This window comes from Poecilia reticulata, chromosome 17 (assembly GCF_904066995.2).
Source record: "Poecilia reticulata chromosome 17, P_reticulata-male-v2, whole genome shotgun sequence".
Classification (NCBI taxonomy): domain Eukaryota; kingdom Metazoa; phylum Chordata; class Actinopteri; order Cyprinodontiformes; family Poeciliidae; genus Poecilia; species Poecilia reticulata.
In genome coordinates, this window is record NC_088846.1 from 27,581,499 (window position 1) to 27,592,318 (window position 10,820).

At 36.0% G+C, this 10,820-nt stretch overlaps 1 long non-coding RNA gene across 2 annotated transcripts; it reads right to left on the reverse strand.

Annotated features, from left to right (window-relative positions):
* Positions 1-292: 292 nt before the first annotated feature.
* On the reverse strand, positions 293-3,193 carry LOC103479947 (uncharacterized). Of its 2 annotated transcripts, none has more exons than XR_014084402.1 (3): positions 1,478-3,193; positions 871-985; positions 293-773 (listed from the first exon to the last, which is right to left on the reverse strand). It is a non-coding gene; the product is annotated as an uncharacterized LOC103479947 (long non-coding RNA). The 2 variants fall into 2 exon arrangements; XR_536018.3 differs by having other exon boundaries at positions 293-776.
* Between the last annotated feature and the right edge of the window lie 7,627 nt (positions 3,194-10,820).

Here is a 10,820-nt window from a genome sequence, read left to right on the forward strand (position 1 = left end):
TTTTGGAAAATCTTGACAAGATAAATTTTCTTGTTCTGTTGGCAGATAATTTTTCTTATTTTAAGAAAATTATACCCTATTTTTGTACTTTTTTTTCTTGTTTTTGAAAGGGGACTTTTTGCAGTGATATACCTAAATCTAGTTTATTTTTATTGTTGCATAGGATTAAAATATATATTTTATCATAGCCTTACTCAAGTTTCTTATGCTAAGACTAAAATCCAAAAATTGATCCTGTGAATACTGGAACAAGATATGTTATTGGCTTGCTGAAATGAAGACATGAGTTCAATTACTTTTAACATCTTTATTACGTTTAAGTTTCACATAAACACAATAAAACATGACTACTGGTCAGAATTTTAAGTCTGGATGGGCATCTGATTCTGAAACAATCCTGTAAAATGACAGAACAATGACGATCTGACACATCTGCTGCACTAAGAGTCAAGCAAACCAAATTGTCCAAAGCAAAAAAAATCTTGGGATTAGATGTCAACAATAGGAGCTTCCCCGCAATGAACTTCTTCCAATAAGCCATAGCCTTTTATATGCGGAAGTCTTGCCTCAGTTACGGACGGTGTTCTCAAGACGTCTGTCAGCAGCACAGAGAGGAGTGGCCCCAGACACACGGATGCTGAAAGGTGTAGTAGCTATGATGTCCTCCTTTCAGAAGATCAGGGCAGGCAGCATGGTTCCAATGGCCAGTAGAAAGTTAGTTTCACGATCACCACAGAGCTGAAAAGTGGTCTTGTTTGAAGTTGTTGGGTCATCTGCTAATTGGAGCACAGACAGAAAAACAATCACAAAACAAACCACGTTTTAGGGTCTAATCAGTGTAATGATGAATCAGTATCATAAATTTCTTACCTCAAGAATGTGAAGGATGCCGTCACTTGCAATTCCCAAAGTTTCTTGTAGATGGTGCAATACGTGATTGACGATGTGTCTGGCATAGGCTTCACCATGGCAACAGTTTGGTTTACTTGAAAATAAAACAAGTCTTATTTTAGTTCATGTGCTCAATTACAATATTACATGAATTCAAGATGGCAAGAAAGTTATTTTAATTAAATCAAACTAGGACTACTTAAATTCACAAATCAAAAATAGTGTTTAAAATATCCTGGTAACAGTGTGGAATATCTAACCTAGGCTTTAGTCTCATTGCATTTAAGTTTTTAAATTACAGCACATAAAACACCCTCAAAGTTAGTGAAATACTAGGCGGAATTGCTCTTTAACCATTTCCCGAATCATAAGCTACGAATGAGAAGCCACCTTAGCTATGTTAAAAAACGGAAGCTACCAAGAACTCGTGTCGATATTTTTAAGCCACAGCTATTGTGGTTAATAACTGTTCAAAGCTCATATTCACAAGAGCGGCTCTTTAACCACGGATGAAAATTGGCATATCACGACATGCTAACTAGCTTCAGTTAGCTTATCTTAGAAAGACAGACAACTTTAAACTTACCTCTCAGTACAGCAGCTGTAGGGTCTATACACGTAAAAAAGTCCTCCATCTTCATTCATGTCCAACCGAGATTAGAGAATTTGCCAAAAGAAAATCTTATAAAAGTACAGTAGATAAAAGCTTAGTTAGGCTGTTACAACTGAATTAACGGTTAATCAGGGCAGTTAAATGATCTCTGGCGTTGCCGTTAGTGATGTGCGGATTGATACTGAAATATCGATTCTTCCGATACCAGAACTTAATTCTTTAAAATCTATTGTCAGATCCAAGGATCAATACTTTCAACACTTTAGTAATTTGAGATAATGTAGATTAACAAGAGCAAGTTAGAAAGTAACTAAATTATTGAGATCTTGCCGAAATGAAACGTTGTTAATGGGAACTACTTTTTCTTCCGCCTGGTGAGTATGTAATGTGTAAGGACGTAATGCCCAAGCGCAGCGTGCTGCTGACGCTCACTCACTCAGAAATGGACATGTTGACAGATTATTAAAAAAGTGACATGGAGCCATTTCAGCTGTCATTTTATAGTAGTTTTAATAATTAAACAAGGATGTGTTTAGTAGGGTTATTACTTTACTAATTTTCTTTTTTTTAGTTTGCAACTCCATTTTCACATGTTTTGTATATTTCTGCTGAATTAAAATAGTTTATAGTAAACGGGATTGTTGTCTCAATATACTTCTGAGTTTAAAATGAGTGCATCAGAGTACATTGTGTTCTTTTTATGAAGCCAAGATATGGATTACATTTATTTTTTATTTAATTAAGAAACAAATTAATTGTCTTTTGCACAAAGTATGGGATCTGTATTGCCAATACCACCTTAAATTTTACTCGATTGGATCAGAAAGAAAATCTGTTGTATCGAACATTAATACTATCTCACTGACATTTTGGGCGCTTTCCCATGTGGATTGTATGATGTCATAAAAGGGGTTACAAACATGATGAATAAAATATTGTTCAAACTAATATTAGTAACTTATAAAGTAAGAATTTGAAATATAAACCAAAAGTTAAAATATTTATCATGACATTGAGCTAATCAATATTGTTGATTCTAATCTCATTGTGTGGAATACCAGCCATTTCAAATCACACATCAATAGAAATTTCATGACATGTCAGTAAGAGGTTGCATCAAGAAGATCAAATTAAGAAGGTCCTTAGCAGATGGAAACATGCCAAGAATTATCTTGATATATAAACTGATATTGTTTCTGAAATTGTTGTGTTAAATGTCAATCGTTTAAATATTAAATTATAATTTCCTGTACACTCTGCCAATTTATACAAGAATATAAGTTCATGGGTTTTTTTTTTATTTTTCATTGACAATAACACAAAGGATTCCATTTGGACATAGTCTGTTTTAATTATCTGAATACATTTAATTAAGTATGTGATTTCGCTTTCTGTGCTTGAAATAAGAAATTTTTACTTATATAAAATAAGTTCTAGACTTGAAGTTTGATTGGTAAATATTGATATTCTAGATTCTAGCACATATTTACTCATAATAAGTAATATTTTCTTAACATTAAGCTTTTATATCTTACTGAGATAATTAAGTACAAAAACACTTAAAATAAGAAAAATATTCTTACATAAATCCCTCTTGGTGAGAAAAATTATCTTGACAGAAAGAAAACAAGAAAAATCTCCTTAATTTAAGATATTTAATCTTACTAAGATTTCAGTTTTTGCAGTGTGTAAAGAACACTGGAGAAAAATATGTGATAGTGATATTACAAAACCTGGACGTTTGTCTCCAAATGACAAGAAGAGAAAAAGGTGATCCAGAAAATGGTCCAATAGACTGCCAGGTACCTGGCAGTAGCACTTGTGTTATATAAAAGACAACGTTATGCTCTGTTCTCTGCAGATCTGGACTGAGAAGGAGTCTTTTCTATACTGCATAGTTTCTTTTCTTCAGAGGTATAAAAGAGGACAAGATTGTAAATAGTTACAAATCCAAGTCAGATTTGATTAATGTATCTGATAAAAAAGACGCAGAAGAACAGTGATTTAATTTTTTAGGAGACAACGGACACAAAAAAATATGTCCAAATCAACAAAGGAATGTCTTCTGTAGGAGGGAATTAGAGCTTTACAATGACCCAGCCAAATTCAAGAATTAAACCTGACAGGAAATCAGCGAGGTCACCTGAAGCGGGCGGTGGATGAGAAAAACTCCCAACATTTTTAACCGTGAGTTGGAAAATATTGCCAAGTCAAGATGCAACATGCAGATAAATCTTCAGCAAAATAAACTGTAAGAAAGTCAAAAAATGCTTCAACTGCCATGTTTTGAGAGGTTTGAGTGGGATCAAAATGCAGAAACATAATGAAGAAGAAAACATAAACATCAGATCCCAGAGGAGAAGTGATCAATAAGAACCAGGTGAGTCTAATCAGTAGGAACAGCTGTGGAGACGTGGACCAGGGAGGCTGAGAACAGGAGACTAATTACACAGAAGGAGCTGAAACTAAAGATCAACTCTAGAAGAGAATTAAACTAAAGACACGAACAGAAGATCCGAAAAGAGTAAGAGGTTAAACACAAAGAAATGAACTAAAATAACAATAATAAACACAGAAATGAACTGATATGGAAATAAATAATGAAAATCCAAATGATTGGCACTAACTTTAACAAAATATTAGTTTATGCTTATGGTTATTTACATAACTTTGGTTATATATTAGATCCGGATTTAAATAGATATGCGGTTTCTGCAAACATATCTTTCTTTCTAAACTTACACAAAGGAAGATTTTTGTCCCTTAATTATTTTACTTTTTTTCCAACTCTCAAAAGCTCCTTAAACTTCATCTAACATACTAAAACCGTAAAACTGCATTAATGCATTTGTGCAAACATTGAAAAAACAAAAAAACAATAACCAGAAATAGTCTTCAAAGTTCACATTAAACATGGTTTAAATTTTAAATTCAGGAATAAAAGGATAAACATCAGTAGAGAGTAGAAATTTCAAAACATAAAACAAACTTAGGTATAAAAAGACAAAAGAAACTAAATTTGAACAGAACTGAACATGCATGGTGAAAACTGGAAAACTTGATAAAAAAAATCTTTTTGTTGTCATTTTTTCCCTTTTTTTTCCTCCCTTGACTTAGAAATGCTTCCCTCTTGAAAAGTGAATGAAGGTTAAAATCTCAACTTATCTGAGCATTAAATCCTCATCTTCACCATATGAATCTTTCCCATTAGTCCTATCTTGCTGCGATGGTGCTTCCGCCTCGCTGATGTAATTTAGATTGCTTCCTCAGGTTGAGGAATGGCGTCTCAGCAGGTTAAAGCACAAACTGTATGCCAGTGAACCTGCAGCCCAGTTTCATTTCCATCATGTTTTTCCTAATCTACTTTCTCTCCCGCTCATTTATCTCGTTTTCTTTGTTATTTCATCAATTCTCTAAAGTTCTTCACCTTCCAACTTATGTGTCCCATTTTTATGGTTTGAATTTTGATATTTTGCAAAAACGAAAAAGTGCAAAATATCAATATAAATCAACTCTGCAAGCATAACATTAAAATTCTGTACAATAGGGTAATAATTTTTGGTTTCACCTTGAAACCCATACTGAGTGTTTTTCTCCCCACTGTATCGATATTCAGCGCTACCTTCTACCCATCAGCTTTAAAAGGAAACAGGAACCTTAAGGAACCAACACTTTTTATGCTGAGTTGTTTTCCATACAGATGAATAAGAAAATGACAAAGCATTTTGGGTTAATTAGGGACTTGACCCCCATGGAGAACCCGCTGCGCAGTTTATCTCCTGCACTAACAAGTGTGCAGCTAACAGTCTTTTAAACCACCACTTATTTACATTTAGAGTGAATCACATGACCCCTGGAACCCTGAACAGGAACATTACGAGATGCAGTCAAAAGGAAACAAACATGTTTAAGTGCTGACTTTATAAAAAAGCAATTAACCCGTTTGTTTAAATGTCACGTCCCCGAGTTCCCATCCCCCTCTTTTTTACACTAAGTGAAGACTTGATTAGACACGGCATCGCTTTGTTATCCACTTAGCAATATCTAACCATTTCATCTCGCCACTGCTTCTGGAGGCAGATACCCATTTCTTCAGCCTGATTGGTGGGTGTGAAATTGGAAAGTTAACGCCAGATTGCCACGAGGGGGGGAAATGTGTTTTATTTGGCTTTTCCCGTTTAGAAAGCACTTAAATCAGCCTCTGGTATCTCTCCAGCTTGCTAATCAAATTGTCCCTGCTTGACACTTAGTTCTCATGTCGGCTGTTGTGCTCTGAGCGAGTATTTTTCTTCATGTAGTATGCGCTCTTCCTACTGATAAGACGCAAAGAATAACAAACTGTTCATGTGTTTGAAAAAGAAAATACACTGAACCTGCAGCAGTATCTCAATAGCCTGAAGTTATTAAGCATATTTATTTTAAATGAGTTTTATTTACTCATAAAATGCCATAAGGAGGGAAGAGTTTCCACCTGAATGCTTGACATCTTCAAAAAAAGAAAAACACTATTGAAGGACAAGTTGAATAAATACAAAATGTTTTTCTAAAAAAGCATCTGTGCTTTTTAGAAACTATTTTTCCACTTGTGAGACAAAGGTGGGTGTTTTGTGTCCTGTTACCTTTAATGCAAAGCTGCCAGAACAATTAAAAAACAGTAAAAAATGGTGTTTTGATTCAGGCTGGCGTTTCAGGACCAGTACTGCTTGTTGTGGGTAACAGGACCATTTATTCCAGCTTTTACCTGAAAATTCTGACGAAAAATGTCCAGATATACATTTATGACCTGGAGTTCAAACGCATGTTTGTCATAAAGCAAGTCAATCTCTAAATCATTCCTGATTAAAGTCAGGACTTGAGTAAAATTCTCTGCAGAATTAAAACAATTCTGCAAAGAAGAGTTTGAAACTCTCCTGCAGGAGAGGGAACCTGAGTTCTAGGTAGTTTTTCAGATTTTTTTATCTGCAAAAAGACAATTTGTAACTTGTGCAATAATTTTTTATTAATTTAGTTCTTTTTTTTTACACACAAAGTCTTATCTAAGAAAGCACAAAGTTAAAATGTACAAGGTCACAAAACTCAATTTACAACTTACAAATTGTGATTTACAAGTACAAAATATTTACGACTGGAATTTGAGCCCACAGATCCAGAATAATTTGAGATGTTTTACACCTGCAGTATCAGGCTGTAACATTACTGCCAGCTTGTCCATTTGGTGATATAAAGCAGCACTAATTCAATTCTGTCAACTTTCTCCTCTAAAGAAATAGTTCCCATCTGCAGGAGAATCACTGGTGATTTGTGTTGGTCACATTTCAGTTGCTACTGTGTAAAAGTCTCTTTATTGTGTTGCCAGTATGAAAAGAGCAATACTACCCCTAAAACATATCAGGGAATTTCACAATAGATCCAAAGGAGGGCCAGAGATGATTAATGACGCTATGATTTCACTCAAAGGAAAGAGCGGTGCCCAGTTCAGACTTCTGTGCTGCAGCACACCGAGTCCATCAGCTCTCCACCAAACAGCTGTGCAGCACTGACGCAACCAGAGCGCCAGAGGAAGGGCTTAAATGCTGCAAGTCTCCAATTCCGCTCCCAGCACAGGCGAACCATTGTGGCCACGCTGAGCACTTGTAACAGCTGGACCACACCGTGTTTATTTTGGACTCCGACCCTGTGGCGATGACAGACTAAGCTTCGCCCAAGAAGTTGCCTTATCCGCAGACGGCACATGATAACATGATGGATGAGTGTGCAGACAGGCCGGAGGGCTGAACTGGCACAGAGCAACAACCTCTACGCTCCGACTGGGTGGCACGCTGCAGCGCTCTTCTGCTGAGGTTCAACCTATGTGTTAATCAACACGTATGAAAAATGTCCCAGGCTCCTACTGAAGATTTAATTCAGACGTGGGGTAGTATTTATTTTAAACTACCTAGAACTTTTTAGACATTGGAGTGCTGATAAAACTATTTGGTTCTTGATTTTTTTATTTTTTTTATACGTGAAGCACATAAAAATACTTTCACGGTGAATAAAGCATGTTGTTAATACGATTTACGGCAAAGTGTTTATAACAAAGAGATAAATCAAATATTACTGCTAAATGATGAATCAATCAGTTTAAATGGTGAAAAGCATTTTTTCTCATATCTGTGACTCAGTTGTCAGGATGTCAGTCATCAGCTGTGTATATTTATGTGAGGATTATGATTGGACTCCGGCTTCCTGCAACCTTTGACCTTTGCTTATCCCCACATGTTTAAGGCCAGTGAGTGATGCTCAGACCTGCCTTTGATACTCAGAAAGGCCTGCACTATATTTTGTGGCAGGAACTTATTGGTCATTTGTCTTCAGCTGTGAGTCTATATCGCCTTGTATGTTTTTCTTTAATGTGTGTTTGGAACGAACTTTCTCTGTAACCACAGAGAATTAAAGTCTTTGTTTCAGCTGCTTTACTCTGTAACCACTGAGGTTTAATGGTTAAACATAGCGTAAATGCAAGATGCTGTAATAATTTATTAAGTGAGAAACTGTCTCTTGGTCTCGTTAAGACAAATTACAAAAAAATTAACTCCATTCCTAAAAGTTACTTCACATCTTAATACTGTGCAGCTGAATTATGGTTTGTAGCTGAAGTCCCAGAATCATCCCTGCAGATGTAAAAACAAAAAACAGTCTTAAATATGTTTAACTATACTGATGCTGTTTTGTATTGCATATAGATATTATTATAAAAATACAACTTTTAAACACTAATATTATTTTATTCTGTATCAGAGAAATTTGTTTAAGTCCAAACAGAAACATGGATATTTCAAATGAAATCAAAGGCAAAATTTCAGCAATTATTTTGGAGTCACATAAACCATGAATCCATGAATACTGAACCTCAACCAGGCAGGGATCCACTGTGAATATACATCAATTAAAATCAGTTTTTTTACAGTGAGATGATACTTTTTTTATATAAAGAAAGATCTATTGATTTCAAGGCTATATTGGCCATATTTACATGCAGATGGTGCAGCGTATCATCATAAAGTCCTGGTAAAACACAGCAGTTTTTCTGAGCTAATGACTGCATGGGCAGCAGTGTGTGGGATAAACAGTAGGTAAGGAGAGATACAGTGATAAGCACAAAGTGGAGGTGCATGGAGCAGCCATGTATTATGAATGAACAGCTGAGCCACAGGAGGATTATGCCTGGTGAATTTATTTATTTATTTTTTACACATGTTAGAGTGCCATGCATATTTCATTGAGCATATCTGGTTGGGCTGTTGCTTTCCTGAGGAGCCTGACAGATGTTGCATGAGTGCGTGTACGTGTGTGTGTGTGGGGGTGTGTGTGTGTGTGTGTGTGTAGGTGTGTGTGTGTGTGTGTCAGTGGATACAAATAAGGCATCAAAACTGAGACGCCGTGTGCAACTGGGATTGGAAAAAGACCCGTCTGCATGTGTGGAAAAAGAGCAGGACGCTAAACGAGAAGAAAGTCAGACCAACGAGAGCATTTTAGTTCTATTCTTATATAATCTGATAATGAACTAAGAGTTTGAAAACATCCTTCTGCAAATAAACAAAAAATACTAAATTTTAAGTGCCAGACTTTGCGTTGCATCTGGATTTACTTTTTTTATTCAATTATTTAATATATAGACATATTTCAAAAGACTTAAAAAAAACAAACAAAACCAAACATTTCTTAAAAAAAGCAGGATTCAGCAGAATTCAGGAAAACCTGCGACATGTTAAAGGAAAAGTTAGTTTCTTTAAAGTGCTGGTTTGCTTTGGCATTTAGAGTCACTTTTGCACAAACTGATTGACAACACTTTTGTTGTCTCTGAGCCAACTTCTCTACCAGCCTGTCACCAGACAGTTTCTCATAGACAGGATAATGTCAGTGTGACTAGAGGCTCATTCATCTGCGATCCTCGGTGTGAGGGCTGCCTCAGCATCACACTGCGATTCTGACAGGGAAACTTATGGCTTGAATTCCACCAACATCACAATAAATCCGTGCTTAAAAGTTCAAGGACAGAAACTGATGTGCAAAGACGGAATTTAAAACAAATATTTTGCTCTTAAGAGGATGCCTTTTAGATTATCAAAAATCAAGCATTTTAAGGTCTTTAAAGAATAAAAACATTTGTGTATCCAATCTTGTGTCCTTGTTGTTATTTTTCTTTTTGTAGATTTTGGAGGGGGCTTAATGGAAAAAATGTTTTGCAAAATTCGTTGTGAATATTTCTGAAAGTAGAACCACAAAATCAGCGATTATGGTTGCAAAAAAATAAAATAAAATCACAAAATAACTGAAACCCTGAAGCAGTTCCTGCAGCAGGTCTTCTGCCACATCACATCACGTCCATTCTCTGTTAATTCTGTTTACAGTAAAGCAACGTGAAGCTCTGCTCCCACCGTATGCTAACCGATATCGTTTCCAGTTGCTTCATTGACGTGATCAGAAATTCTCCTTTCTTTGACCCATTTCACTATTAAACCAACTGTTCCACTTAAATGTTGGCTTTGGAAAATGACCATAGTTTCCATGTGGATGTGTTGCTTTTGGCTGTTTACAGCTCACTGAACTGTTTTTCCAGATTTTCAGTCTCAAACTTTATGCTCAAGTCTGAGCGAAACCAACAAAAAAAGTCCTGGGGTTCTACTTCTAACACATGAAACTGACACGGTCACAAACTGTCACACGCCCTTCCAGTGAGACACGTACAGACGTTTGTTCATGGAACGGACTCTGGCCCAACCTCATCTCTTCTGAGACACTTTCACTTGCTTTTAGCAAGAACTCACCCGCCTGAGGTCTTTGGGCAGCACAAACTTGGGGAATAAAGTAAAAAAAAGAATGAAAGATGATATTTTTAACACAGCAAGACAAAGAAACAACAGCTCAAGTTGACTCAGAGATCAGCTTGAAAAAAGAAATGTTAGAAAGGACATGGCTGACTGGAGAGCTGCCTTAAAATCTGTTGACTGTCAGTCTTTACACGGCTTCAGAATTGCATCTCGTTTATTCTTTAGGCTTTTAGAGCCCAAGCAGTCAGTTTGGGAGCGTTTTATAAATAGACTCCATGGAGAACACATGAGGAAATAAGGATAATTACTAAAAAATGTCCCAAAAGTCTGAACTTTTCACATGCAAGCTAACGATGACAGAGCACCAGGAACTTTTCTGTAAGGGCTGAGCAGTAATGCCGAGAGCAGATCAGGTGTGATTTTTGGTCTCAAAATTAAGAGTTATTCCTTTTCTGATGAGTAATAGTTCACATTCCACTATCATGTTTGTTAGCTATATTTGC